The sequence below is a fragment of the Eublepharis macularius genome, chromosome 5, assembly GCF_028583425.1.
Source record: "Eublepharis macularius isolate TG4126 chromosome 5, MPM_Emac_v1.0, whole genome shotgun sequence".
Lineage (NCBI taxonomy): Eukaryota > Metazoa > Chordata > Lepidosauria > Squamata > Eublepharidae > Eublepharis > Eublepharis macularius.
Genome location: NC_072794.1, coordinates 91,836,129 through 91,859,354, shown reverse-complemented (window position 1 = coordinate 91,859,354; position 23,226 = coordinate 91,836,129).

Sequence of the window (23,226 nt, the reverse complement as noted above, 5' to 3'; positions counted from 1 at the left end):
AAAAATGGCTCTTTAAACTCCATTTGGGTCGCGGGGAAACCCCCCGCAACCCAGGTGGAGCGCAGAAGGGCCTTTCCCCCGCCAAGCAGCTGATTCCTGGTTTAAATGCCCCCTTCCCTGCTGCTGAGCAGCAGCACGGAAAGGGGCATTTAAAACACCATGTCCCAAAGCTTCCTGAAGTGATATGAATCACTTCGGGAAGCTTAGATTCGGGGATTCTGAATCAGGCCCAGGATACTGAGACTGATCTGGAAATCCCGAATCTTTGCAAATCAGGTCCGATTCAGGTGTTTTACCTGACTCGGAAACCCAATTTGCACATCCCTAGTGTGTATTATGTCCTGTCAAGTTGCCTCTGACCTATGGTGACCCTATGAAAGAAAGACCTCCAAAATGTCCTGTCATTAACAGACTTGCTCAGATCTTGCAAACTGGAGGATGTGGCTTCTTTTATTGAGTCAAGCCATCTCATTTTAGGTTTTCTTCTTTTTCTACTGCCTTCTACTCTTTCTAGCATTATTGACTTTTCCAGAGAATCTTGTCTTTTCACAATATGACCAAACTATGGTAGCTTCAGTTTTGTCACTTTAGCTTCTAGGGAGAATTCAGGCTTAATTTGATCTAGTACCCACTTATTGGTCTTTTTGGCTGTCCATGGTATCCGCAGAACTCTTCTCCAGCACCACATTTCAAATGAATCAATTTTCTTCCTGTCAGCTTTCTTCACTGTCCAACTTTTACATCCATATATCGTAATGGGGAAAAACATTGTTTGGATTATCTTTTTTTTTTTTAATTTTTAAAAATTTTTTTTTATTGGATTAGATTATAATATCATTCAGCACATTCATTACCCCCTTGTAAGTCTATTTCTAACCCCCTCCCTTTCCTCCCCCCTTTTTAGTTGACTTCCAACAGTTTTCCAACCCTTAGTCTATTTTATTACTTAATTACTTAGTATCTCATATACCTTATTAAACACACACTTAATACTCTTTTCTCTAAGCTTATTAAATCTCTACTAAAAATATCTCTATATCTCTATGGTACAAGTTTCCCTTTAAATACCTCAGATAAACCGTATATTCTACCTAAGATAATGCTAGCATAATCATATATATTAGCAATCAAGATATTAAAAATATAACATTACATCCATTTTACTTTATCTAAACTCTTTACTTTCCACAATCCTCCTAATTCTAATATTAACTTAAACTCTAATATTCTATTACACACCCATCTTTTACTTTTTCTTGTTCTGAGCTTATTTTAAGTCTATAAGGTAACTGTTATACTCAAATATCCATTATATACTCTTTACTTAAACTATATATTGTACATAATATCTAGCTAGCTTAATCTTATATATCTTATATATCCATAGTAAAACATCTATTATTTAATACTCTATAATTTTTAATTTTATCGTAACCCCAATGGTAGCTTAGATTTCTATCATTATATTCCCCCTTTCCCGGTAAAGTCACTTCTCTCTTCTTCTTCTATTACATTTCAGTAATTCTCGAACTGCCACAGTTCCCCTTTCACGTCCCATTTTTTTTCTAGATATTGTTTCAATTTCTCCCAATCTGCATTAAATTGTCCTGGATCAAGATCTTTAAGTTTTCTTGTCATTTTGTCCATCTCAGCCATGTACAGCAATTTATAGATCCAATCTTCTGTAGTTGGTATTTCTTGTACTTTCCATTTCTGCGCATATAAAAGTCTTGCTGCTGTAATCATGTAAAATAACAATGTTCTATACTGCATTGGAACATCCTCCATTCCCAAGTTCAGTAGCAGCAATTCTGGGTTCTTATTTATTTGGGTTTGCAAAACCTCATTAATTACTTCAATTATATCTCCCCAGTATTGCTTAGCTACCTCACAAGTCCACCACATATGGTATAATGATCCTTCATGTTTTTTACATTTCCAGCATTTATTCGACATATTAATATTTCCTAATGCAATTTTCTTTGGTGTCAAGTACCAATGATAAATCATTTTGTAGACATTCTCTTTAATACTTGTACATGTCGTAATCTTCAACGTAGTTTTCCACAGGTATTCCCACGCCTCCATTGTTATTTCTTTATGAAAATTTATAGCCCACTTCACCATCTGGGCTTTTACTGTCTCATCCTCTGTAAACCATTTTAAAAGTACTTTATAAATCCTTGAAATTTCCTTTTTACCTTCTTGAAAAATTACAGCTTCTAATTCTGAATTCTCCATTCTTATTCCTCCTTTCAAACAGTCCGAATTGTAAAGATCTCTGATCTGTCTATATTGAAACCATCCATAACATGGAGACAGCTCTTCTTCTGTTTTTATTCTCCATTTTGAAAATTCTACTCGAGTTATCTCCTTGTAGGTTAAACATTGCTGCTCATTATCAACAGTTCTCGGATCTATTACTTCATACGGAACCACCCAAGAAGGAATTCCATCTTGTAGGTAATTTTTATACTTCTTCCAAATTGTGAAGAGGCTTCTCCGGATATAGTGATGTAAAAACATAGAGTCTGCTTTTACTTTATCACACCACAAATATGCATGCCATCCAAATGGTTTTTTGTATCCCTCCAAAGCCAATAACTTGCGATTTTTCAACGTCATCCATTCTTTTATCCATGCCAAACATATTGCTTCGTGATATAGTCTTAGATTGGGCAGCTGCATTCCACCTCTCTCTTTAGCGTCCTGCAATACTTTCATTTTCACACGAGGTTTCTTGCCTGCCCACACAAAGTCCGATATTTTCCTTTGCCATTTTTCAAATTGTTTGGAGTCTCGGATAATTGGAATTGGTTGTAACAAGAACATCACTCTTGGCAATACGTTCATCTTTACTGCTGCAATTCTTCCCAACCATGACAAATTCAACTTATTCCATTTTATCAAGTCTCGCTCTATTTGTATCCACAATTTCTCATAGTTATTCTTAAATAAGTCTATGTTTTTCACAGTTAGTTCAATACCAAGATATTTCACCTTATTTGTTACTTCGCAGTCCGTTATTTCCATTAGTTCTTGTTGTTTCTGTTTAGTCATATTCTTACATAGTATCTTTGACTTCCTTTTATTTACATAGAATCCTGCCAAATCTCCAAATTCCTTTATTTTCTCCATTACCTTTGGCATGTTCTCAATTGGGTCGTCCACAATTAACATTATATCATCCGCAAATGCTCTGACCTTGTAGGAAAACTCTTTTATTTTTATTCCTCGGATTGTATCATCTTCCCGTATCTGAATCATCAATATTTCCAAAACCAAAATAAACAACAATGGTGACAAAGGGCAACCCTGTCTTGTACCTTTACCTATTGTTAATTTTTTAGTCACATCATCATTCACCACAATTGCTGCACTCTGGTCCCTATAAATTTCTTTCACTGCTCGTATGAACTTTTCTCCCATTTGCAGCTTTTCCATAGTGGCAAACATAAAGTCCCAGTTCAAGTTGTCAAATGCTTTTTCAGCGTCCGTGAAGAAGAAACCAACTTCTCTATCACAACGCTTGTCATAGTATTCAATAGCATTTATAACTGTCCTTAAGTTGTCTTTGATTTGTCTATTTGGCAAAAATCCAGCTTGCTCCTCCGCAATAAATTCAGACATCCATCCTTTTATTCTCTCAGCCAAAATCTTCGCAAAGATTTTGTAATCATTGTTCAGCAACGAAATTGGTCTATAATTTTTAACATTGGTCAAATCCTGTCCCTCCTTAGGAATCAATGATATATTAGCTTCTCCCCAAGTATCGGGGGTCCTCTGATCTCGCATGACTCCATTAATCACTTCTTTCAGGAAAGGCGCCAGTTCATTAGCCATTACTTTATAGAATTTAGCTGTTAGTCCATCCGGACCTGGTGCCTTTCCTAATTTTGTTGACTGAATTGCCTCTTTTATTTCCTCTTCCGTCACTTCCCTATTCAATTTTTCTCTCCAGCTTTCAGAAATTGCAGGGAGCTTCATCTTTTCCAAATACCTCGTTATAGAGTCTTTATTCACTTCCTTTTTTTGGTACAGCTTTGCGTAAAATTTAAAAAAAGCTCTACTAATGGCTGCCTGCTCCAAATATGTCTTATTCTCCTCACAAATTTTATTTATGATTCTCTTCTCTTTTCTTTTCTTCAGTTGCCACGCCAAATATTTCCCAGGCTTGTTTGCACCCTCAAACGACTTCTGGTTCATTCTCTTAAGATTCCATTCCAATTCTTTGTTATTCATTGCCGTCAATTGTTCTTGTAGGATTTTAATATCCTGATATATCTTCTTTTTTCCCGGTCTCTTCTTAAGTTGTGTCTCTTTGGCTTTTATTTTCTCCATAATCTCTAACCTCTTCTCCTCTTTTTTCTTTCTAGCTCTTGCATTTAAATCCATTAGTATGCCTCTGGTCACTGCTTTATAAGTGTCCCATACCTTATTAGTCGAAACTTCCTTATTCATATTATGTTGTATAAAGAATATGGTCTCTCTTCGCAACAACTCAATGTTTTCTTCTTCATGCAAAAGATCTTCATTTATTCTCCATCCTTTTCTTTTATTTCTTTTCCCAAATCTCCACATAATTGGGTTGTGATCTGAGCCTACCATAGGCATTATTTCCACATCTTTAGTCCATAATGCTAAGTCTTTGGAGGCCCAGATCATGTCAATTTGTGATAAAGTAAAATGTCTTGCAGAATAAAATGTATATTGTCTAGTTTTGGGATTCTGTCTCCTCCACACGTCTTCTAGAGTCTCTTGTTCCTTTATTGCAAAAAAAGACTTTGGTAGTAATCCTCTTTTCTTTTGTGCAGTTCCTGATTTCTTATCTTCATCCAAGTTGGTAACTCCATTGAAGTCTCCAGCTAAAATTATCTGATCATAAGATAGTTCATCCAGTTGTTTTCCCAAGTCCTCAAAAAAAAATTCTTTTGCTCCATTAGGTGCATATATTCCAATCACCAACACCTTTTTTAAATTCCACATAATTTCCACTGCTAGATATCTGGCTTCCACATCGCTCACTACTAATTTTGGCTGTAATTCTTCTTTTATATACAACACCACACCTTTTTTCTTTTTTTTGAAGCAGCCACAAATTCACTTCCCAATTTTGCAAACTTTAAATACTTTATATCTTGCTTTTTAATATGGGTTTCTTGCAAACATACAATGTCACATTTTTGTTTTAATAGCCAGTGGAAGATATTTTTCCTCTTATTAGGCAAGTTAAGTCCATTTACATTCCAAGATATTATTTTGCACTCCATAATCATAATCTTGTTGTTGATAAGTCCTTTACATTGTCCCTAATGAACTTTTCCATCTCCAATTCAGATCTGATGCACTTTTTAGCTCCTCCAAATTCGAAGGACAGTCCTTCTGGTATTTCCCATCTATATCTTATCTTCATGTCCTTCAAAATCTGGACTAAATCTTTATATTTTTTGCGATACAACAGCACCAATCTGGGCTATTCCTTCATAATAATCACCACCTTGCCGTCGACCTCCAATGGGTCCTGGAATTGTTTACTCACAATCATTTCTCTTGTGTTTCTAGTTGTGAATTGCACAATCATGTCTCTTGGTAATTTCCTCTGAGTCGCGAATCTTGAATTTATTCTATATACCACATCTAGGAAAGCCGCAATTTCTTCTTCCTCTTTCCCCAGGTATCCAGCCAAAACTTCTGTAATCTGTTCTTGGGCAGATTTTCCTTCACTTTCCGGCAAACCACGAAATCTCAGTTGTTTCTCCATATGTTTACTTTCTGCTACAGCCATTCTGCCTCTCATCGCCCTCATCTCAGTTCGTTGTGTGTCTGCTAAAGTGTCCATTGCATTTTCTACTACATTAATCCTTTGCTGTGTGGCTTGCAAGTCGTTTTGTATTTTTTCCATACCTTTCGTCAGTTCCGCCAATTCCTTCTTAAGTGTCTCTTTAAACTCTTTCGCCATCTCTTGTATCATATCTTTAACTTCTTTGTTTCCTTCTGAAACTTTTTTATCCAAACTTTCAATTGCTGCTTGCCACTCCTTTTTCGACATCGTGGGGCTAGCTTTGCCTCGCTCCCACGAGTCCGCTCTTTTTCTTAACTCCATGGCGTTTAACTTTATATACTTTTACTTTTAAATGTCCCGAATTTGATTGTTTGGATTATCTTGATCTTGGTTCTCAGAGAGACATCTTTATCTTTAAGGATCTTTTCTAGCTCCCTCACAGCTGCTTTTCCAAGTCTCAATCTCCTTCTGATTTCCTCATTGCAGTCTCCCTTTTGGTCAGACTATGGAATCCCTGTTATCTAGAGTTCGTCTCCCCCTTCTGCAAGAAGCACAAGTTTCTTGATTTCAAAAGGTTTATTGAAATACTAGGCTCTGATACAAGTGTCCATATTTCAAGGCCTAAAGAAGACTTGACTGAACCAAGGCATTGTTGAGAATGAGATACAAAACGAAACTAGCAATACATCAAACTCCTCATTCCCAGCCTCCCCCCATAGTTCTGTATGCTGAGAACGTGGATGTGGGAATGCCCGGGCTGCCAAGGTCTTTGGCTGAAGAGACAGATAAGAAGTATTCTCTCCCATGGAAAATGCGGTCAAAACAACATCTGGACCTGGAGGGAGAAAAAGCTTAACAACTACAACTTAAACATGGCGTAACTCTGGTTAAGAACATGAGCCTTAAAAGAGATTCTGACAGATGATTGAGCCAAGGAATAGAAAATCTTGGGCAATTTCAATTTTCTCATTGTCAACTTTAAAATTGTGTAACTCCTCAGTAGCCATTTCTTTTGTCTTCTTGATGTTCATGTGTAATCCTGCTTTAGTGCTTTCTCCTTTAACTTTCATCAGTAGTTGTTTCAAGTCTTCATTATTTCCTGCCAGTAACATGGTATCATCTGCACCCCTCTCGTTACTGTGTCAATATTTTAAAAGGCACTTAGTTAAAATTTTAAAAAATCCCACTTGAGATTTTTGAGTTTAGATTTACTACCTAGGTGTTTCTGTGCGCCTTCAATGTCTGCTTGTGAACTTAGCTGATCAGTTCCTGTTAATGCTTCATGAATACTAGCCACCCATTATACTGGACTACTCAATCTTGTTGTTTGATGTCCTACTCAAATGCTGAGCAAAGCAGGTTTGGACCTGTGCTAAAGGGCCTGATCTACAGATGTTCTGGTCATTCTAGTTATAGCTTGTGCCTGCTCTTACATTTGTGCAGTCTGTGAACTAAATCTTCTTGATTGTTGGAATGGAGGCACATTTCTCCAGTTATGTTTGGATTACTAAAGTGACCTACTTGTACAAGCCCAGAGTCAGTCACAGATTTGTCATATTTGCCCCTATACAGTGGGATGCATAATTTATATTTTCTACAGTGAACAAGTCCTAAGAGGCATATTCTTTATCGGTTTTTAAACAAAAATGTTATGTGCTGTGGAGGATCTACAATTCCCATGAGTTACTGCAAGAATGTTTTTGCATAAATTGATCTGGATCAAAACATTGCAGCAACCACCAATGGACACTTCATTATACTGAGACACACAATGACAACAGGGTGGTAAGTCTCAACTTCAACATTTTTTAAAATCCAGGCTGGGAGACAATGGCTGCAGATGCAGAGAAGGAGGGCAGACAGCTGCATCAAAGCAGTATGAAATTTCACATAGGTGTCTTCTTTATGCAGTCTGACACATGCCAGTTGCTCAGATGCTACAGACCAGTATGCCAAAAGTTTGCCTCTTGAGATTTTTACTGGCAAGGAGGCCACAAGCAAACTTGTGGGTCATCCAACATTCTTACCTCAAAATACTTTATTTTATTTTATTTTTTAATGCTGGCCTTTAAAAGGGTGACTGATGAGGTGTTAAAGAGCCCTCTGATAAAACAATCTTGATGTCAGTTCCACTCCAGTTTGTAGGTGATAAGAATATGACTTTAGTTACGTGCAGCAACTCTGGGCGAGGTGACAGAAGGCAAGCTGCTTAGCCTATTCATGTTTGAATGTGTAAAAAGTAACCACAGGAGGCAATGAGCACTGTTAGAAAAGCCTCTGACAGCACTGTTCATCTGTTAGAAAGATCAGGAGCTGCAGAAAGGGGAAAGCAGTAGATGCCTGGAGCTGCATTTGGCTGGGCACCCCCATTCTCATTTCCCTAATGACAGAAGATACACCACCAGTTTTGCAAGCTCCAGTTTGAAGTTGCTATCAGTCCAAATACCATTCTTCTGGAAGTGTGTGTGTGTGTGTGTGTGTGTAAATGCACACACACAAATAATGAATGAAAATCCTTTCTTTAGGGTCATGCATAAGTTGCCAAATAGGGAGTGCTTTTTTGTTTGTTTTTTAAAAAGTGCCCATAGTCCTACATAAGGTTGCACTGATTTCCACCAATTTCCCCCTCAGGACTTAGGAGAGCCCACCTCCCCCCTGAAGTGCTAGTACTTAGTACTAGCGAGTACCACCACCACCACCACCACCACCACCACCTCAAACAAACAAACAAACAAACAAACAAACAAACAAACAAACAAACAAACAAACAAACAAACAAACAAACAAACAAACAAACAAACAAACAAACAAACAAACAAACAAACAAACAAACAAACAAACAAACAAACAAACAAACAAACAAACAAACAAACAAACAAACAAACAAACAAACAAACAAACAGCCTGCCTGCCTGCCTGCCTGCCTGCCTGCCTGCCTGCCTGCCTGCCTGCCTGCCTGCCTGCCTGCCTGCAAATACGGAATTTTTTCTAAAGCAAATGATTCTTAAAGGTTTGATTCCACTGAACAAAAAACAGATCAAAGAAAACTATTTCTTCATTTGATGCATATCTATATGGGAAGTAGTAAGGTTGAATAATAAGGTTCTATAGGTAATGATATTTTAGTGATGGAATAGAAATAGCAGAAGTCTTTTAGTTAGTATATATACCTATTATACACTTATATATTTTTATACTCTTAATTTAGATAAATATTATATTAAGATAGTTAATACAATTATATAGATTAGATTAGTATATATTATATAGTTATATATTATATATACTATTATAGACTTTAAGAATTTATAGTATATATTCTTTAGGTTAAGTTGGGTATGGAAAACTGTTGGGAGTCACTAGAAAAGGGAGGGGGGAATGTAATGGGATGGAAAATGATAATGATTATTATGTTTATGTTTGTAAACCCATCCAATAAAAATTCTTTAAAAAAAAAACTATTTCTTCATTTGGAAAAAATGAACATTTAAAATGCTGGAAGCTAGTTTGGGGTCATGAAAACAAAGCCACACATCTGGATGTTCAGCACGAAATACAAAAGACTTGATGGAAGAAGCAATGTCTAGTGTACAAAGAGGAAGAGAAGAAGATCCTACAGGGGGAAGCAAGAGCTAGTCAAATAAGAATGTGAGATCAGCACCTCTCTTTCTATTGAGTGTCATTTCCTTGTCTTGTCTCCAGATTGGTACTCTCAGGGCAATATCTTGCTTCTTCTTGGAACTTCTCTCTCTCACTCAGCTAGATAACTAGAAGTCTATGTCTATCTCTCTGCTTTTCTATCAAGTATGTTAGTTCCTAAATAAACTTTTTTAACTCTTTAATCAGTTTGAGGGACTATTATTGTGTAGATGCTCTGCACAATAATATGGACCCAGACCACACATATACTGATTTAAAAGTAGAAAAACACCTGTGGCTCTTTAAATACCAGCAAGGCAAGGTGAGCAAAATGAAAACAAAAGATCAAAGATGGCAACTTCCTGTAGTGCACAGCATGACCACTGGATGGATAGGCTGGCAGATAATAATGATAATATATGGAGAAAACAAATGAAGATCCATTTGATCGAATGTGATCTGTGGGATGTCATTCAAGCTGGAAGACCTGCAGATGGAACAGAATTACAAGCAGCTTGGAACTCTGCAGACAGTAAGGCATGAATGGCTATTGTATCAGCACTGACAGTTTGTCAGCTTTTAAGAGTCATAGATATGCAAGGTTTGGGAGGAACTAAGGAGGCTGCATGTGAAATTTTTGAAATGCCAAATGTATCTTCAGAAATGATGGTTGTTGTGGGTTTTCCGGGCTGTATTGCCGTGGTCTTGGCATTGTAGTTCCTGACGTTTCGCCAGCAGCTGTGGCTGGCATCTTCAGAGGTGTAGCACCAAAAGACAGAGATCTCTCAGTGTCACAGTCACAGTCACAGTCACAGACTGTGACACTGAGAGATCTCTGTCTTTTGGTGCTACACCTCTGAAGATGCCAGCCACAGCTGCTGGCGAAACGTCAGGAACTACAATGCCAAGACCACGGCAATACAGCCCGGAAAACCCCCAACAACCATCATTCTCTGGCCGTGAAAGCCTTCAACAATATATCTTCAGAAATGTTTGTTCCATTTAGAAATGAAAGAAACAGATGATCTGAGATCTCACTTGGATGAGATGCTCAATTTAGTTCATCAGCTAAGAATGGCAGGCAAGGCAGTTCTCTACCAGGATAGGAATGTCTTAATTTTGATAAGTTTGATAAAATGTGATAATGTAATAGAATGCAAAGATCTTCTGTCCCTGAAAGGAGTTATAGGAATGTTGGAAGAAGGGAAATTATTCAGAGATCATAAGAAAGTTGAACAGAATGAAACAGCTTTAAAAATTTCTGCTAAATAAGAATTTACTTGCCATGCCTGTTTAGAACAGGGGCACATGAAATGAAGCTGTCCCTTAAGTGAGCCAGTTTGGTGTAGTGGTTAAGAGCAACAGGACTCTAATCTGGAGAACAGAGTTTGATTCCCCACTCCTCTGCTTGAAGCCAGCTGGGTAACCTTGGGTCACTCACAGTTCTCTTGGAGCTCTCTTAGCCCCACCCACCTCACAGAATGATTGTAGTGAGGATAATAATAACACACTTTGTAAACCACTCTGAGCGTGGCATTAAGTTGTCCTAAAGTGCGGTATATAAACTGAATGTTGTTGTTGTTGCTATTGTTGTTATTAAGTGATTCCGAAAGAAAGAGCTTTCCCAAAAGACTAGAAGGAAGCAAAAGGTCTCCATTTAAAGCCAGTGGAAGAACCACATTTAAAACTAATGAAAGGCCAATAAAGAAAAGCTTAATTTTATCCCAATGACATGTACACAGCTCTAACTGGTATGTGGATTCAGGTGCCATGAACCACATGTGCAAAGATAAGAGTTTCTTTGAAAAACTGATTAAGGAAAAGAGAGAGAACTTGTACTTAGCAAATGGAGAAACAATCTCTTCTGAAAGAGTCAGGTCTGGGATGTTCTAATGCAAGCTCCCAAACAGTGAAGGTTCTTATCTCAAATTGTTTGTATGTCCCAATGCTGGAAAATAACTTTATCTTTGTGAGGGCCATGGGAAGAAAAGGAGTAAAAACAACATTTGATAGAGAGAGATGTTTTATCAAAGATGAAACTAATTTGATTGCAAGAGCTACTGTGAGTGATGACCTGTACAAACTTAACAGTCACAAGGAGAAAGTGAATTTTACCAAGCAATGTAATTCCAAGACTAGCACCAAGCTTTGGCATAGGAGATTTGTACATAGAGATACTGAGGAAATAAGCCAACTTGAAAGGCAAAAAAATTAACAAAAGGCATGCTAATGACCAAATGTGCTGATGCAGAGAAGTGTATGCTGCCTAAAGGCAAAGGGGACTACGCCAAGCACAGCTCAAGTCAAACCAAGTGTTCCCTAGAGGTGATCCATAGTAGTATCTGTGGATCTATGAAAACACCAATGCGAAGCGGAAATAAATATGTGTTAACCCTCATCAATGATTATTCGAAATACATTGTTGTTAGCAGTTAGACCCCCTCCTCCTGCTGAAGGGCAGCTTATAGATATGAAATCATGAACACCCCTCCTCATATAACATAAGTGCAAGACACTGCCTGGCATGAAAAATAACAAAATGGATTCCAGTCAGGTAGGAGCCTGGAAAATATTTTAGAAGGAGAATGAGAGCAACTGGCTGACTTAAGACCGCCCCCCCTCCATATCCCAGAGAGATGCATAACTTATAACAATGAGGTCTCCCAATAAACTCCTGATTAATCTTATCCACACCTACCTCACTTCACCTCATGCATTTGCCCTGATTAAGCACCATTTAATGCTATTCACCAGACTTGGTAGCTTTTCTCATCCAGTACTCAAAGGGTCATCAAGTACCATTTACACCTATAGTTCACTTCAGGTAGACCCATTAAACCTCTCTCAACTCATTATCCACCTCAAGAATGTTGTGAAAAGGGTTAAAAATAGTTTAAATTCAGAGTTGCAATGGATCTTGAATCAACAGAGAGTCATAGAATCATAGAATCATAGAGTTGGAAGGGGCCATACAGACCATCTAGTCCAACCCCCTGCCTAGTGCAGGATCAGCCTAAAGCATCTCTGACAAGTATTCATCCAGCCTCTTCTTGAAAACTGCCAGTGAAGGGGAGCTCACCACCTCCCTAGGCAGCTGATTCCACTTTTGAACTACTCTGACCATGAAAAAGTTTTTCCTAATATCCAGCCAGTACCTTTGTGCATGTAGTTTTAGCCCACTGCTTCGCATCCTACCCTCTGCTGCCAACTGGAACAGCTCTTTGCCCTCCTCCAAATGACAGCCTTTCAAATATTTAAAGAGAGCAATCATGTCCCCCCTCAACCTCCTCTTCTCTAAACTAAACATTCCCAAGGCCCTCAGCCTTTCCTCGTAGGGCTCAGTCTCCAGACCCCTGATCATCCTCATCGCTCTCCTCTGCACCCTCTCGATTTTGTCCACATCCTTTTTGAAGTGAGGCCTCCAGAACTGCATACAATACTCCAGGTGTGGCCTGACCAAGGCAGTATAGAGAGGGGCTATGACCTCCTGCAATTTCGATGCTATGGCCCCTTTGATACAACCCAGGATTGAATTAGCCTTTTTTGCCACCACATCACACTGACTGCTCGTATTCAGTTTACAGTCCACTCTTACCCCAAGATCCCTTTCACATATACTACTGCCCAGAAGTGTATCTCCCATCCCGTATTTGTGCTTCCCATTTTTGTGGCCAGATGTAATACTGTGCACTTGTCTTTGTTGAATTGCATCCTATTCACAGCTGCCCACTTCTCCAGAGTATTCAGGTCTTGTTGAATTTTAATTCTATCTTCTTGGGTGTTTGCTACCGCTCCCAATTTGGTATCATCAGCAAATTTAATGAGCAGCCCTTCCACTCCTTCATCCAGATCATTGATAAAAATATTGAAAAGTACCGGGCCCAAAACCGAGCCCTGCGGCACCCCACTGGACACCTCCCTCCAATCTGATGAAACGCCGTTGACCACCACTCTTTGAGTGCGGTCCTCCAACCAGTTCCCTATCCACCGAACTGTCCTATAGTCTACTCCACAGTCTTCCAGTTTGCCCATCAGAATGTTATGGGGGACCTTATCAAAAGCTTTACTGAAATCCAGATAAATCACGTCAACAGAGTTCCCCCGATCCAGTAAGCTGGTCACTCGATCAAAGAAGGAAACCAGGTTGGTCTGGCAAGATCTGTTCGGAACAAAACCTTGCTGACTTCCCCGGATCACTGAGTGGTCCTTCAGATGCTTATCGATTGATCCCTTTAAAATCTGTTCTAATATCTTCCCAGCAACAGAAGTCAGACTGACCGGCCTGTAGTTTCCCGGGTCATCCTTCCTCCCTTTCTTAAAGATTGGGATAACATTCGCTCTTCTCCAATCTTGTGGCACATCCTCAGTCCTCCAGGAGGCCTTGAAGATGATGGACAGGAGTTCTGCAAGTTCTCTGGAAAGTTCTTTCAGCACTCTTGGGGGCACCCCATCCGGCCCAGGGGATTTGTATTCATCCAGTGCAGCCAGATGCCTCTCCACAACCTCTCTGTCAATGTCAATTAGCCACTCAGGTGTCCTGCCACATTTTCTACTATCTCTAGATGTGCCTGAGTTCTTCAGGGAGAAAACAGAGGCAAAAAAGTCATTAAGCCTGTCTGCTTTTTCTCTGTCCTGCATCAGAGTTTCTCCATCTACTCCCAACAGTGGTCCAATTGCCTCTTTTACCTTGCGTTTGCTTCTCACATATTTGTATAAGTTTTTCTTATTGTAGCGAGCCCTCCTGGCCAGACCCAGCTCGTACTGAGCTTTGGCTTCTCTGATGGCTGATCTGCAGTACCTAGTAACCCTCATATACTCCTCTTTAGAGGTCTGTCCTTCTCTCCATTTCCTGAATATTTCCTTTTTCTCCCTTAGCTTATTCTGGAGCTCTCTGTGCATCCACATCAGTTTCTTGGAGCCCTTACCATGTTTCTGTCTTGCTGGGATAGTGAGGGCTTGAGCTTGCAAAAGCTCGTGTTTGAGAAGAGCCCACCCTTCACTCGCTCCTTTCCCTTCCAGCACACTCCCCCACGGAATGACTCTCATCAAGCCTCTGAGTTCATCGAAGTTGGCCCTACGAAAATCTAACCTACGAGTCTGGCTACGAACTTCCTTGGCTCCCCACAGCAACTGGAATTCAAGAAGGACATGGTAACTTCCCCCTAAGGTCCCCACCACCTTCATCTCATCTACCAATTCTTCCCTGTTGGTTAATATCAAGTCTAGTATGGCCGAACCCCTTGTAGCTTCCTCCACCTTTTGAAAAAGAAAGTTATTGGCCAGGCAGGTCAGGAAATTGCATGATTCATGACGCTTTACTGAGCCTGTCTCCCAGCACACATCGGGGAAGTTGAAGTCACCCATAATTACAAGGTTCTGATGTCTGGATACTCTGCCAATCTGTTCAAAGAGGGCAGCATCCATTTCTTCTTGCTGGTGAGGTGGTCTGTAGCAGACTCCAACAATAATACCCTTTGTCCTTCCTCCCCTTATTTCTACCCATATACTTTCCACCTGGCTGTCCGCCCCATTCTCCATAACTTCTTGACAATCAAGCCCTCTCCTCACATACAACGCCACTCCACCTCCTCTTTTACACTTCCAGTTTTTCTTGAACAACTCATACCCATCCACTAGCACATTCCAGTCATGGGAATCATCCCACCAAGTCTCAGTAATTCCTACTATATCATAGCCCTCTGTTTGCAATAGAAGCTCAAGCTCTTCTTTCTTATTGCCCATACTTTGGGCATTGGTATATAGACACTTGTAGCCTTGTACCTTTGTTTGACCTTTCCTACCCAGGTGGGTCCCCACTGTGTTCACTTCATCATTGAAGTTGCCATGTCGATTGTCCCCTGCCCCTTGTGGCATCAGTTTAAAGCTCTCCTGATGAAGTTCTCCAGGTTCGTTCCAAACGTTTTCTTCCCTACCCTTGAGAGGCGAAGCCCATCATGTGCTAGAAGGCCTTCTCTAAGAAAACCTATCCCATGGTCCCGGAAGCCAAAGCGCTCCTGCCGGCACCACCATCTCAGCGAGCGATTCACCTCAGGTATGGTCCACTCCCTGCGTGCTCCTCTTCCTGTGACTGGAAGGATAGAAGAGAATACCACCTGAGCCCCCAATGTCGTCAACTGACTTCCAAGGGCTTCATAATCCTCTTTAATTCTTGCAACAGTATTCGAAGCCGTGTCATTTGTTCCCACATGAATCAGCACAAACAGGTACTTATCAGCAGGCTTGATGAGTTTTGGCAGCCGGTCAGTAATATCCTGAATTCTGGCTCCCGGCAAGCAACACATCTCTCGGAATAGGGGATCTGGCCCAGAGACATGGCGTTCCATACCCCTGAGCAAGGAGTCCCCGACGACTACCACCTTCCTTTTTTTCCACTTCCATGTGGCCCCATGTCTTCTGCACTCCCTCTTCCAGATCTTTGCGGTTCTCCTTCCACTGTCACCTCTGTCACCATCTCTAGCACTTCAAAGCGATTCTTGAACTTTGAAGCTCAAGATGCTTTGTTTTAAGAAAGTTTACTTCTAAAGGAAACGGGTACATGGGGTTCCTACAAAACAAAGGACTCTATGCGCTACATCTTTACAGTATGGAATACAAACTTTAAAAGCATGAGCAATTGAGATTTTTGCTCCTTCTTCTTGACCCCTGAGAGGAAATCAGCTGACCTATTGACCAATAACAGTTTACAAACACATCTCAGTTTCCTGGGTATCAGATAGATAAGGCTATCAGCTCTGTGCCAGGTTTCTTTCCAGGTCAATACAAACAATAGAACACTAGGAAAATACATTAACCCTATAATGACTGGATGTCAGACCTTCCAACCTATATTCCAACAAAGAAAACCCATTAAGTCATTGTTTTGGAGGCAAAGATGTCAGCTTGCTCTAGGGAGCATTTTGCCCTATATCTGAACTCCCTAGCCACCACTGAGTTGTGTGTCTTTGGATCTGAGCACATGCCTCCAAATCCATTTGGGCCTTCTCCATGAAATGCTAGTGATTTTGCTGCTGCCTCCATAGACCTTTATCTTCAAAACTGTTAACTATCGCTGGTTGTTGTGGGTTTTCCGGGCTGTATTGCCGTGGTCTTGGCATTGTAGTTCCTGATGTTTCGCCAGCAGCTGTGGCTGGCATCTTCAGATGATCTTCAGATTGATCTTCAGATCAATGCTACAGTGATCATGAAAACAGAGGAATACAAAAAGAAGATTAAGGAACTCCTGGACCCCTCCACCTACAAAAAACTAAAACGAGATCCCACTTGCAAAATCACCAGGCTAACAAATGCGCTGATCAAGAATTCCTCACTACATCCCGACACGCACAGAAAACTATGCAAGACTGAAGCACAGCCACCTAGACTATATGGACTCCCCAAAATACATAAGGATTCAGTCCCACTCCGACCCATTGTGAGTGCCATTGGTTCACCGACATATGAATTAGCTAGACATCTGGCAGATCTCCTGCAGGACCACATCGGGAAAACCTCGTCTTACATCAAAGATTCAGCAGATTTCATCAACAAAATCAGTTCTCTGAAACTCAATCCACAAGACATAGTTGTCAGTTTTGATGTTGTATCCCTGTTTACCAAGGTTCCAGTAAAAGACACTATTGCACTTATTAATCAGATTTTCCCAGAGGATGTAACAGCCTTATTCCATCATTGTCTGACAACCAGTTACTTCCAATGGGACAACGAATTCTATGAACAGATGGATGGGGTGGCCTTGGGGAGCCCTCTCAGCCCAGTTATAGCAAACTTCTACATGGAACATTTTGAAAAAACAGCTCTAGAATCAGCACCCCACAAACCTAGTGTATGGTTCCGGTTTGTGGATGATACATTTATCATTTGGAGCCATGGGGAGGAAGAATTGATGGGGTTTTTGAATCATCTCAACAACATCCACCTGAACATACAATTCACAATGGAGAAAGAAATCGAGGGAAAACTCCCATTCCTGGATACCTTGGTCATCCGCAAAGCAAACTTTCAGTTAGGTCACAAGGTCTACAGGAAACCAACTCACACTGATCAGTACTTACACAAAAACTCCAATCACCACCCCCGACAGAAAAGAGGCATAATGAAAACATTAGTGGATCATGCAAGACGGATATGTGAGCCGCACTTTCTCAATGAGGAAATTAATCATCTAAACCACGCACTTCAGGCAAATGGCTACTCCAGAAATGAAATCCGAAGAGCAATCAAACCCAGGATGAATCAAACAACCAAGGAAAAACAGTCTCCTACAGGAAAAGTGTTTTTGCCATATATCAAAGGAATTACTGATCAGATGGGAAAGCTTATGAAAAAGCATAACCTTCAAGCAGTATTCAGACCCACCCGAAAAATACAACAGATGCTACGATCAGCAAAAGACAGTAGAGACCCCCTCACCTCTGCAGGAGTATACCGTATACCCTGCAGCTGTGGACAAGTTTACATCGGGACCACAAAGCGTAGCATCCAGACAAGAATAAAAGAACATGAAAGACACTGCAGACTTGGACAACCTGAAAAATCAGCAGTGGCTGAACATAGCCTAACGCAAACAGGGCACAGTATCCTATTCCAGGACACCAAAATACTGGACAACACTTCCAACTACTTTGTCAGACTGCACAGGGAAGCCATTGAAATTCACAAGCATAAGCAAAACTTCAACAGGAAAGAAGAAACCTTAAGAATGAACAGAGCATGGTTTCCAGTTCTGAAAAACACCAGGCTAACAAAACATTCTATCCCCGACAATAGCCCTGCAGAGAAGATTAGCACATCAAGTACCAATCCATATGCAAAGGAACCTCCTCAGGATACAGTGAAGCCTCCCGCCATTAGCATTCCACACCCTGGGAAACTCTTACAGGATGACTCAGCTCAACCCCACCCCTCCTGAGTAGATACAAATGACCTACATCTTTTCCACACTGTGACACTGAGAGATCTCTGTCTTTTGGTGCTACACCTCTGAAGATGCCAGCCACAGCTGCTGGCGAAACGTCAGCCCAGAAAACCCACAACAACCATCGTTCTCCGGCCGTGAAAGCCTTCGACAATACATTGTTAACTATCGCCTTCTTCAAAATGTTCTCCCCCTTTCTTCCCTGATTTCCTCTTAGTTAGCCTCGTGTATGTGCTATGTGTGATTTCTGTACGTTCACCTTTTTATTTTTAATACAAAAAAACCCCTTTCCAGTTAAACATCTGGCTGGTTTATTTTGAGGAATAATTTTAAAGGAATAATCTCTGTAAACATAGATGGAGTATCCTAGTTACCTCCTCTCACTTCACCTCCTTTAAGCTAATTCCCCCAACTAATTAGAAGACTGACTGTTAGGGTAACAGATTAATAGGGGAGAATGCAGGCATCACCCTGCACATCTGAGTATCATGAGTTGACACACAAGTCTTATAGTGCAGATGTAGGGAGACTTCCCTAGAGAAACTGATGCAGGAATGTGTGTGAATGTATGTGTGCAGATCTCTGTGTGTGACATTTATAATGTCACTATTGGCTGACTATTGGGGTTGGAATCTTTTCTCCTTTTCATCTCTCAGGCTCATATCATTCAGCTGCACCTGTTGCTCCACAAGTCATTGCAAATGGGCATGACGTTCTTTAGAATGCAAGGGGGTGAATATAGTTCTTCCCAAACTTTCCTCCATCTTGTGTCAATCAGGGTTGGTTGGAAGCTAGAGTAGGAGTCCCTCAGAATTGGTAATGAAATGGCATTTCTGCTGCCATAGCTTTAGTTCCCAAGGTTTAGCAATTTTCCTGGACCGTGGAGCAAGGTGCTCCTCCCTTTGAATTTGGACCAGGTAGCTCAGTTTGGTTCCTGACCCTCTTTCTCGTGCCACTTGACAAATCCCAGTAGAGTGACAGCTGTAAGTTCCAGAGATTTTGTTTTCCCCCCTTGTCACTCTACTGAATAGTGGAGCCATGGTCACTTTAAGGATTAGGACAAAATCCTTTTCATTCCTGAGCTAATATTCCTGTTTTAGGTCCACAGTTAGGGGTTAACTAACCATGGTGTATGGGCCCATTAAAGACTCTTCAGAGTTGAACAACCTTGGAGTGAGAGTAGGAACTCCTTGACCGGGAGCAAATTTTCTCCCCCACCCTTGCAGAAAGCTTTGCAAATGTTCAAGCAAAGCCCTATTTTAGAAACTGGGGCTTTGCTTGCACTAAGTTCACACCTAGCAGGCTATGGAATCACCCAGATGGGCTTAAATACCCTAGTTCTTAAAATATCTAGTGCAAAGGTAAACTTAAAAAGTGAGGAGGGAGGCAGGAGCCCTTAAAGCCCCAAACAAATGTTCTAGGAGAACATACCTTGAGCCCATTCAAACTGTGACCTATCCAACCACAATCCCCATTCCCAACACAAACCTGAAGGACGTTTCCCAGCTAATGGCCACAGACACTTTCCCCCTCCTCTCCATGGAGGAGGAAACCAGAGCTTTAACCATAGCAGCCATTCAAATGTTTGGAATGGACACCGTAGATGGCAGGGCAAATCTGACCACCCCTACCACTCTGACAGACTGGGTACTTCCAACAGACAGGAGAAAGAAGGTAAGCCTGAAAGTCAATTAAATAGGGAGATGGACTTCAATCAGGACATTAGAAGATTTTTATTTGCAAGTTAAGGCAAACAGGCATAGATATGGCTCGATTTGACAAACAGCCCGCCTCTGTCCTCCTCAATGCCCTGAAGAAAGCCAAGTCCTCAAAACCACCTGAAACCCAAGTGAATGCTTTTTAACCCTATCTGCTTCCCCTTCCTCTGATTACAAGGACGGTTTCTAGGGATGCCCAGGGGACCCACACTCTTCTCTATAGTTGACTGCCCTCAGGAGAAGACCAAAGATTGAAGCTAGCCTTAAATCTCCTGGAATTAAAATTAGCTCAAATTTTAAAAGAAAAAAAGAAAAGACACAAGGTGTGAATCACACCCAGAACCCAACAAAAACTTTCCCCAAAGGAAAACTGGCAGAGTGGCAAGGTAAGATAGAAGAACTAACAAGTCTAAATAAGGAACAGAATTTAGAAATAAAACATCTTAATAAGAAAAAACAGGAGCTACAGAAAAATTAGAAGTTTATGTAAAAGATAAGGAGCAACTCCAGAGCAAGCTTATTAAGGTATAGACTCAACTGGAGAAAGAACTGAAAGCACCAGTTTAAAAATAGTAGTGAAACATGTAATAGAACTCCAGAAAATTGTTGAGGCTAGAATACAAACTTTTGAAGAAATCCAATGAGCAATGGAAACAAAATGAAACAATGTTTATAGTGAGTGACAGTTTGGCTATCCTCAGTTCCTGCCTCAGCTCCTCTATCACAGAATCAGGAATCAACCCCAGCTTCTACACATGTGTAGAGCCTGGAAACAGTTGCTAGCAGCATCTAAAAGAAACTCTTCCCATTCAGCATCACTCCCCCACCCCCCACTGAAGTGGAAAAACTGATCAGACTAGAATTCTGACCTATGCCCACCTCCTTTCTTTTATTTGTAAAAGTGTTGTCTGTGTTCTTATATTTTCTGCCAATATGTATGGGACAGCCTCACTCTCGCTTTTCAGGGCACTCTGCCCTCTTGCACAATTTCCCCTCCAATCCCCACCCCTCTGCTCAGTTTTGTTTTTTAGAGAAGGGAGAGAGATTTTTGAACGTTTTGTTCCTTTGATCTTCTCCGTTTCCCCCTCCAGTCACTGACACTCCACCTCACAGGACTGGTGGAGAGACATAGTATTGTCACCTTTATCCCATCACTCCCATTTTCTTACCCATTTACTGGTGGCCTACTTTTCAGGGCTGGTAGTGACCTTTAAGGTGGATTTTTAAGATCCATCCCACAATCAAGCTGGCTGAGACTTTCATGGCCTTTTAAAACTGGTGGGCTCACCCTCCTTCTTCTTTTTGTGTGGGGAGTTGGTCGTATCTTCACCTACCCCCCTTTCCTTTTTTTTAACTTCCTTCTTTTTGTGGGAAGCAATGAGGACGAAGATATCGATGCACATTTCACAAAGTTGCAGGTTCACTGTACCCCAAATTACCAAAAGTTTCTCCTTAACTGTGCAGGAAATGTACACACTTACACCCCTTTCACTCCTTTTTTGTTATATGTGGTGCCAGTAATAAATCCTGGACCAATGAGACAACAATAAATGGACTGGATTGGTACATGGAAAAGTCAGTGGATGCTTAAGAAGGAACCATGCAGTGAGTGTAAGAGTAATGAATTGAGAAATGCTGTATAGAGGAATGCTGTACATTTAAGAAGGTGCCCTACAGAGTGACAGATAAAGAAGCAAGATGTGCCTAGCCTCACTAGACTACAGTCCGTGGGTCTAGCCATAGGAAGTAATGATTAAACAGGTTTTTGTATGTGTAAAGATGGACTGTGATAGAGGAAATGGAAAGAGTGGGAGCCAAGATGGCGACTGACTGAAAGCACATATATTACTATGTGCTTTCATGCTTCTCCCACATCAAGGGCATAAATTGCCAGGCAGGGTTGATAATAACCCCAGCCCCCTTCTTTGTGATTACAAAGGGCAATAATGACTTGTGTGTAGGAAGATCAGAGGATTTTAAGTCTACCTGATCACCATGGTATACCTGATCAGAGAGAAAAGCCAATTACTAAAAAAAATCCAAGTCTAATTTTGCTGTGGTGAACAATAGATTCCAAAGAAAGCCACTAGTAATGGAGGGGAATAAATGGAAAAGGAGATGACAAGCTACCTAACAGGATAAGGAATAAACCACTATCTTACAGTCCCAGTTTGGTGTAGTGGTTAAGAGGGCGGGACTCTAATCTGGAGAACTGGGTTTGATTCCCTGCTCCTCCACTTGTAGCCAGCTGGGTGACCTTGGATCAGTCACAGTTTCCAGGAGCGCTCTCAGCCCCATCCACCTCACAGGGTGTTTGTTGTGGGGATAATAATAACATACGTTGTAAACCACTCTGAGTGGGCATTAAGTTGTCCTGAAGGGCGGTATATAAATAAAATGTTGTTGTTGTTGTTAATATGCATCCCAGAAAACAAACAGAGTAGCAGAAAGAAAGAATTCCTCTCTCACTGAAATATCTGAATGTATGCTCCTTGAGGCAGAATTTTCTGTTGGAAAAAGTTAATGTTTAAAATTCAGGAAGCAAGTTTGCAGTAAAAAAAAAGCCTCACATTTAGATGTTCAGAGCAAAAAAGGAAAGACTTGATAGAAAAAGAATGTCTAGTGCACAAAGAACAAGATTGATTGATTGATTGATTAAATTTATAATCTGCTCTCCCCATGAACAGGGTCAGAGTGGATAACATCACTTAAAATTCACAGTAAAATTTGCATTAAAACCATAAATAAACATAAAGTTCAGTAATAAAACAGCTCTAGATTGTGGCCCATATTTCTAACCCCCAACCAAACATTCTATGGTGTGGGAGATGGAGGAGCAGCAATGATCCAGCTGGTGGAAAGAATCAGGGTGGGGATTGCACTACTCCCCGCCCAAACAGGAGACTGGTAGGAAGGCTTGCCCATAGTCCAGGATCAACCATCTGCCTGGTAGAACATCTCTGTCTTACAAGCCTGGAGAAAAGATAATTGAACTTGTTGGGCCTGTGTTTCAGCAGACAGAGAGAGCGGGCGGCACTGGGCTGCTGCTGCCCGATGCGAGAGGGGCGGGGAGATCCTCCATGTGATCCATGAGTCCCTATCATTTTCTTTTCTCAGTGGAAAAAAATGGACTGTCTGCTGGAAGCTACTTT